The sequence below is a fragment of the Macrobrachium nipponense genome, chromosome 13, assembly GCF_015104395.2.
Source record: "Macrobrachium nipponense isolate FS-2020 chromosome 13, ASM1510439v2, whole genome shotgun sequence".
NCBI classification, from domain to species: domain Eukaryota; kingdom Metazoa; phylum Arthropoda; class Malacostraca; order Decapoda; family Palaemonidae; genus Macrobrachium; species Macrobrachium nipponense.
Window position 1 is genome coordinate 77,043,236 of NC_087206.1, and position 8,877 is coordinate 77,052,112.

Below are 8,877 nucleotides of genomic sequence, written 5' to 3' on the forward strand. Positions count from 1 at the left end.
CAGGAACCAATGGGAGAGCGGGAGGATGGTGGTGAGAGTACTGAGTTGGCGGCGCGCAAGTTTTAAAACTGTTTTCGGCGGCCCGGGCAAATCTCGGACTTTACCCTTTCGCAACCTGAATTATTTTCATACACAGAGGCAAAAAAATCTTCGTCTTCGCCTTCATAACCTGGATTTTTCATATGTAGGGGTATGACTGTATGGTATAGTTAAACCCTATAGAACAGTAATAACAAAAATATTTACGATAGGTACCTGCATTGGAAATAAAGTAAATCTGTCAGCAATTTTGTTAACCTGCTTGTACCAAAGCCTTTCTTGGTTGCCAAAATCCACATAAAAGACATCAACTTTTCTATAACCTGGCAGGTCAACAATAATAGCACGATACCACTTCTCATCACCACTATACTTAGCTACACAGAGCATACCTGAAATATACATTCAAGTCAATAATTTCATACCTATGAAAAATCTAGAAAAGTAAAATGAATGATTATATTTCTGGACAACACTGGACATAGTGTAAATGTTCATGCCTAGATGTGATTTAAGAACCTAAATATTAAATAATGCTGTGGAGGAGAAAGAAAGAATACAGAATTTATACCAAAGGCCAAGTGCTGTGACCAATGTGGTCATTCAGGCCTGACAGGAATTTTGAGAGTAAGAGGCTTAAAAGGTGTAACAAAAAGAAAACTTCCCAGTTGCACTATGAAACAATTGTTAAAACAGGGTTGAGGAAAGTAGCATGGAAGAATGAAAATAAAAACGAGGTACAGTAAAAGGAATGAAAGGGGTTGCAGCTAGGGGCTGAAGGGACACTGCAAATAAACTAGGCAATGCCTATAGTGCACTGCATGAGTTGCACTGACAGTTTTTCCTCCCTACAGGATAAATATTGCTGTGTGCACTTAGAAAGTTGATGCATATGTGAAATATACATATAGACTTACTAGATACTCATATCAAGAAATTTACAAGAAGAAAAAGAAGTCAATCATACTTTTCATTTAGACTAGGGAACATACAAAACTGCAAAACATAAAATGCAAAATGCTGAATACAAGAGTTTTAAGGGCATACGTATCTTAATTCAGACTTTGGATGGATGTGAATCTTAAACAGTGCAAACACACCCAAATTTAATTTCCACTGATCTCATACTAACTGGCTTGCAACTTTGCCATTCTTACATGCCATTTGTACCTTTACTGACAATTCTTTGTTACTCACATGTAAATCAATTTCACAACTAAATGGAGGTTTATATACTGAAAAAAATATATATTATACCCAGGAAAAAAATTAATATAAAGAGCATAAAATACCGAGTTAAAATACTACCTACCTATTTTTGGAGCAAATATATGCCAATCCAAGTTCCCTACTAATGATGATGAATTGTAATGTAACTGCAATTCATTCATCAAAGATGTCAAACAATCACAGTTACTTTTCAGCTGAAGATAAAATTCATTAGGAGATTTCGCATGAGAAACTAAGACTTCAATATCACATTTTCCAACAGGTAACTCTGGACGATAGTAACTTCTTACTGGTGTCATCTCCTTCTTGTACTGGAATCAGAAATACATAAATGGCTCAATCCTTCTAAACAATTATCATAATATGAAAGCTTGGAAAAATGTGGTGTAATCAGTTCCAAAGCAGCTATTCTATTATGAAAGAACAAAGCTTTAAAATGAACAATGTCTTTCACCTTTCAAATGAAAACATGTGAAAAATATATAGTTTGGAAGTAACAGCTCTGAGTAAACTTTCAATCTATCACTATCAAACATTTTTTGTATTTCTTATCTTTTAAGTTAATGATGCAAAGACAGTTCAACTTAATTGGGTGTAAAGTAGGAAGGGAGAACAATTTGAAAGGAGGTACTGCAAAAGTAATGAAAGAGGTTGCAGCTAGGGACCAAAGGGATGCTGCAAAGACCCTCAAGTAAAGCAGTGTACCATGTGCACTGATGGCACCACCCCCAGGGGCCCTTTCCATACTTCCACTATAACTATTTATCATGATGTTAATACTAATAATACTCAACATCCACTACAAATTGGCTGTCAAACTGACCAAAAGAGGAGCAATTTCACGAATTCAACCACAAAAAATGTGGCTACCTAGAGAGAGAGAGAGAGAGAGAGAGAGAGAGAGAGAGAGAGAGAGAGAGAGAGAGAGAGAGAGAGAGAGAGAGAGAGAGAGAGAGAGAGAAATGAATGTTAATTATTTCAATTCCGAGTTTTTTACTCATGCCTCTACCAACTGGAACATAAGTTGAAGAAGGCTATATCCCCATTAATTTAACCCAGGTACCCATTTACCTGCTCAATATAAAATGCACACTATGTGATGCACCAATAAAGCCACGTTTCAGTCCACAAAACAATCACATAACTGAATGAGATGGTAAGAGAAAAAAAGAAATTTTGCTTGACTCATCCAATTTGCAAATGTTGCTATTATTTCCTAGGGGTTTTAAAGCACACTATGTCATGTCTCTCTTGGGTTTCCTCTACCACAAACTGTTAAAATGGGATTTGAAATAAAATTATTCAATTTCAAATGAGAAAGGTGTTGATGCGTAACCCTGTTTTGCACTAACATGCTTCAATTAAAACCTGAACAGGATCAGACAGCATAAGAATGAGTCTTGTAACTTACTGATGTCAGTTCCTGAAGGATTACTCTATGTAACATGATTATCACTTTGAGTTCTTCAGTAATCCCATGGAACCCACCAACTAATAGTCCTATTTACATATACAGGCAGTCCCCGGATTACGACGGTCTCGGCTTACGACGTTCCGAGGTTACAACGCTTTTCAATTATATTCATCAGAAATTATTTCCAGGGTTACGACGCATGTTCCAGGGTTACGACGCATGTTCCAGAGTTACGACGCCTACAAATGCTGATCTGGCAGATGAAATATGACACCAAAAATGCAAAATAATCAATATTTAAAGGTTTTTTTGATGAAAAATGCAATAAGAATGCAGTTTACATAGTTTTCAAATGCACCTAAAGCATTAAAAGTAAGGTTTTCTTAGGATTTTTGACAATGTTCCGGCTTACGACGATTTTCGGCTTACGACGCGTCTCAAGAACGGAACCCCCGTCGTAACCCGGGGACTGCCTGTACATAATCCAATCATATTAGTTAATACATTTGGTCATTAAGACGCAAATCAGGATTCACAAGTTTTGCAGAAGAGGCTGATATTTTCCCTGAAGCAAGCACTAATAGAAAAACCAGATAATGGCTCCTTACAAAGTCAAAGAAGGTGACTAAAGAAAACTGTTGAGTAAACTCAAACAGATCCCATCAATTTCCTAATGTTATTTCATAAAAAAAAAGCAAATATCAAATACCTGATCTTGAGGAGACTTATTCACATATATACCATACCCCAAGAAGATCAAAACTTCTCGAATGGACAGTGGGAGGTCGTTTGATATGCCAGTCGTTCTCCCTGGCCTGCGTAAATCGACCTTTAGAAAGAAAATGCCATTATTTTAAAACCAATCTTAAATCTCTATTCATAAACGAGATACTTTTAAGATATTCGTAGTTGTTACATAGGTTACATTAAAACATTTCAACAATGTGTATAACATTCAAAATAAAATCTAATTCATTTATAAATCATCTGATAAGCCATATATTTATTGCTGTATGAAATCTATCTAACGTCATGTAAGTATAAAACACTTTGTTAAAGCATGTCTTCTGAAACAGAGGTAAAATGTGCAATTACAACACGAGTGAATAAAAAATACAAACTAATATAGACAACACAAAATTGATTAAAGAAATATATATTAAACGTACCAAAAACTTATTTACATCTTGTACTGTTTCACAGTCAATCACATATAACTGCAAGGAGACATCTCTTACAAGCTTACAGAATATTTCCACAGCTTCAGCATCCCAGAAATCTCCTCTGGCTGGGATGACTTCCCAGAGAGAGCATGCCATACAGAAAGGTGGCAAGTTCTCAAGCTGGTAAGGAGGAGGGCATTCTCTCAACCTGAATAATTATTAGAGCAAAAGAGTAAAGCTGCGTGATTTTGTTTAGCTAAGGGTTAATTAATGATGGATACACAATCGTTATTCAAGCACATGCTCCATCAAAAACAACACAGGCTCACTTATGTACACTGCAAATACTTTTCATTTTCAGTACATATTCATTTATGAAATGTTGTGTTTACTTCAAAATGAATGTTGTCTTTAGTTCTAAAGGTTCATTTTGAATATATTTTAGCTTTTTGCAAGTTCAAACAGGTTCATACATACTTCTTACCTAGAAGTTTTGATGGTTTCTTCATTGCCATAATCAACATACTTGACAACAACTTCTTGAGAATCCGGCAATACGGACAACACAAGAGCTCGATACCACTTTTCATCAACTGTGAAGCAGCAGATGTATAACTTTCCTGAAAGTAAGACCAATTTAATGACTGAAAAATACAAAGTATTCATAGCTAACTTATAATACATGGTTTAAAATTAAGGAAGGATTGGGAGGATTATGATGCATTCAAAATCTTCTTAAATAAGTTTTCATAAAAAAGCTGCCAATTTATAAGTATTTAGCAAAGTGAAATACTCTCACATCCTAACATATGTTCCATGGCTTAAAAATAGGTACTATATAAAAAAAACCATAAATAAAACTTGAAAAGGGCAATACTATTTAAAGAATATTTACTTTTCAGCAAAGTTCATTAGATTCAAAGCCCACAAAAGGAAACCTTGATCAATAACAGCAGCGATTAATTTGCTTTTGACAGAGATATAAAGAACTGCATCTAGTTTCACGAGATGAATAACAAAATTAATTCTTAAATCTACGTGATGTTTTCTGGCACCTACTGACAACAACAACGGGTTAAGAATGAGAAGGGATGGAGTGGGGGCAACACACAATGTGGTAACTAACACGAACACTTACCGACAAATGGTACAGTTTCAACAATTCTGGTTGCCTCTCTTGCAATTCTATTCAACTTATGACCTAGACTCATGATCCAACTAAAATCAATGCTTCTCTGCACATAAAATAAAGAAGGACTCTCAACAAATGCTACTCTTACATGCTCCTCCATCAACACTGGAAAGAAATAGAGGGAATGATAAGCAACTCCGTACATTGGAAAGCATGTTACAAAAAAGTACAGCTCTGATATACTGACACAAGAATAATGAGGTCAAGTCTTAAGAAAGAGATCATGGACATGAACATATACCATAATTATTTAAAAAACAATAAATTATTTGAGATTTTCATGGAACTGACAAAAAGTATACTGTTGAGGGAAAACTTAATTTGTTAAATTAATGAAGGGAAAATTGCTATATACACTGTATTCGACAATGCAAAAGTATAGATTTGTCTAAAATATTACTAAAAGTCTACTTCTGGAACAAGTACGTATATTAGTCTATCAATCACCAAAGGATAAGCACTTAAATCCAAACAGAAACTCAAATTAAGATTCTTTTATTATGCAAGCAAAGGATCTAAACCACTGCTTTATTGTCAATAAAGAATCTGAAGTTCTTCAATAAACAAAATACCTGGTAATTTACTGTGCACACCACCACAAAACTTTATTTGTTGCTGAACTACTATACCTTTCTCTCGGGGATATGATAAAAACTTAATCTCACCAGTGCAGCGATTGAACATAATCAAAATGTGACTCATTGGTTTCACTAAAAATATGTGTGTGATTCACTGGTTTCGTTAAAGATATATGAATACTAAACGCAATTTTAAAGTGACATTGGGTTTTCTAGATAATTGAAGATTCCAGAACAAACAAAACAGCACAAACACCCATGTGTGCTGACTATCCAGTTATATTTTGCTTGACATCCTTTTATGGATATCTTTATTTCACATTACTGGAATCATAAAAGGTGATCTCTTGCTCTATTCCTATACTATTTGGTTTGAAATACTACATAAAATGCAACTTGGTAAGGAATACATATAAAATACTATGGTATTTACAATTTGACAAACACCCACGTCCCACTAATACAGGTAACTTTTCTGCAGCAAAAGTTTAAATGATCATGAGTACTTAACCCTTAAACGCCGACTGGACGTATTTTACGTCTACATTTTTTGTCTCTCGGGTGCCGAATGGACGTATTTTACGTCGACATACAAAAGTTTTTTTAAAAATTCGCGGAAAAATACTTTTAGGCCTACCAGCCAAAAACTCTTGAATCACGCGCCTTGGGGGATGCTGGGAGTTTACGGATCAAGGTTTGTTTTGTTTTTGTGACACATCTCGGAAATTATTTCGTCAATTTGACATAATTTTTGTACCATTTTAAATTAGCCGTTGCATGGAGTATTATATATGAAAATGTGCACATTTTTATGTAGAATACAACAAAAAAATACTCATGATTGTAGCTTTTATCAGTTTTGAGATATTTTCATATAAATAACGATAAGTGCCAAAATTTCAACCTTCGGTCAACTTTGACTCTACCGAAATGGTCGAAAAACGCAATTGTAAGCTAAAACTCTTATATTATAGTTATATTCAATCATTTACCTTCCTTTTGCAACTAATTGGAAGTCTCTAGCACAATATTTCGATTTATGGTGAATTTATGAAAAAACTTTTTCCTTACGTCCGTGCGGTAACTCTTCCGAAAAAAATCATACATGCGATTGTGGTAATGTTTGCACCATTTTAAAATTAGCCGTTACATAAAGTTTTATATATGGAAATGTGCGCAATTTCATGCACAATACAGTAGTACCTCGAGATACGAAAGGCTCAACTTACGAAAAATCCAAGTTACGAAAGCAAAGACGAAAAATTTTACTGCTCTACATACGAAAAGATTTCAAGATACGAAAGTCCGAGATTCGCCCCATAACAATTTTGAAACTCGCGCCGCACGCCGCCATCTTAGTTATCGTAGACTCGCCACCATCCTCCTGCTCTCCCATTGGTTCCTGATGCTAGCCAAGCCATGAGATCCTTCTCTCTGATTGGACAGCATCCCTCCCATCATGCATCTTCTATACGTACGTGTTGGGGTACCTTAGCTCGGCCACTTCGCATCCGAAACTTTACCGTATGCATTCGGCATTCGTTCGCTCCAACGATTTTGTTTAGTAACGTAAATTCGTTAGTGATTTAGTTGCAGTACATATTATCGTGTTGTGCGAAGACTGTATTATTACGCATTTGTGTAACTTTACGTAAATTAACGTAGTCATGGGTCCCAAGAAAGTTGAAATTCACGGAAAGAAGCGCATGCTGTCTCTGGAGACAAAGATGGAGATCATAAAGAAGTACGAAGCTGGTATGCGATTGAGTGTGATCGCAAAGGAATACGGCCGTAATCCGTCGACAATAGGCACCATCCTTAAACAGAAGGATGCCATCAAAGCAACTACACCATCGAAGGGCATCACTATTTTGTCCAGCAAGAGGAGCCATGTGCACGACGAGATGGAACGGCTGCTCCTCGTCTGGATAAAAGACAAAGAAATCGCTGGCAATACAGTAACGGAGACGGCAATCGCTCACAAGGCCAGTGCTATTTTCGGTGATTTGATTGCGCAGGCAGAAAACGACGGAGGGGAAGGGACTTCAACGCCAACCACAGAGTTCAAGGCTTCGCATGGCTGGTTCAAGAAATTCCGTAAACGGACTGGCATCCATTCGGTGGTGCGTCATGGGGAGGCTGCCAGCTCGGACACGAAAGCGGCCGAAGCATTTAAGAAGACTTTCGACGAGATGATGACCAAAGAAGGCTACAGTTCTCAGCAAGTCTTCAACTGTGATGAGACTGGCCTTTTTTGGGAAAAAATGCCTCATTGGATGTACATCACGGAGGAAGAGAAGAAGCTACCCAGGCATAAGCCTATGAAAGACAGGCTTACGCTCGCACTTTGTTCGAACGCCAGTGGGGATTGCAAGGTGAAGCCCCTACTGGTGTATCACTCCGAGACTCCTCGAGCCTTCAAGGCCCACAAAGTGTTGAAGGAGAAGCTTCCAGTGATGTGGAGGGCTAATGCAAAAGCCTGGGTAACGAGGCTTTTGTTCACTGAGTGGGTAAATCTGCGTTTTGGCCCAACTGTGAAGAGTTTTTTGCAAGAGAAGCGCCTCCCCTTGAAATGTCTGCTGGTGTTGGACAATGCCCCTCCCCACCCTCCTGGCCTCGAGGAAGATATCCTAGCGGAGTATTCCTTCGTTAAGATTCTTTTTCTTCCGCCCAACACCACCCCTCTCCTCCAGCCCATGGGCCAGCAAGTGATAGCGAACTTTAAGAAGCTGTACACGAAACATCTTTTCAAAAGATGTTTCGACATCACCGATACCACAAACCTCACCTTGCGTGAATTTTGGAAGGAGCATTTTGACATCGTCATATGCATCCGACTCATCGACCAAACATGGCAGGAGGTTTCGAGGCGAACCTTGAATTCCTTGTGGAGGAAACTCTGGCCTGATGCCATATCCGACCGAGACTTCGAGGGATTCGACGTGGGCGAAGCTGGTGCTGCTGAGTCCGAAACAGTTGACGATCCCGAAACTGTTTTGGAACCAGATCTTGACGAGATCGTTGCACTCGGCAAGTCCATGGGGCTGGTCGTCGACGAGGACGACATCAACGACCTTCTCGAGGAGCACCAAGAGGAGCTTACGACGGATGACCTGAAGGAGTTGGAGGCCATGCAACATAACGTCGTTCAAGAGGAGTTCTCCAGCAGCGGCGATGAAGAGGAGGAGCCTATGACAACGGCAGAAATTAAGGAGGTCTTAGCCGCTTTTCATAAAGTGCAATCGTTCATAGAAAAAAAAG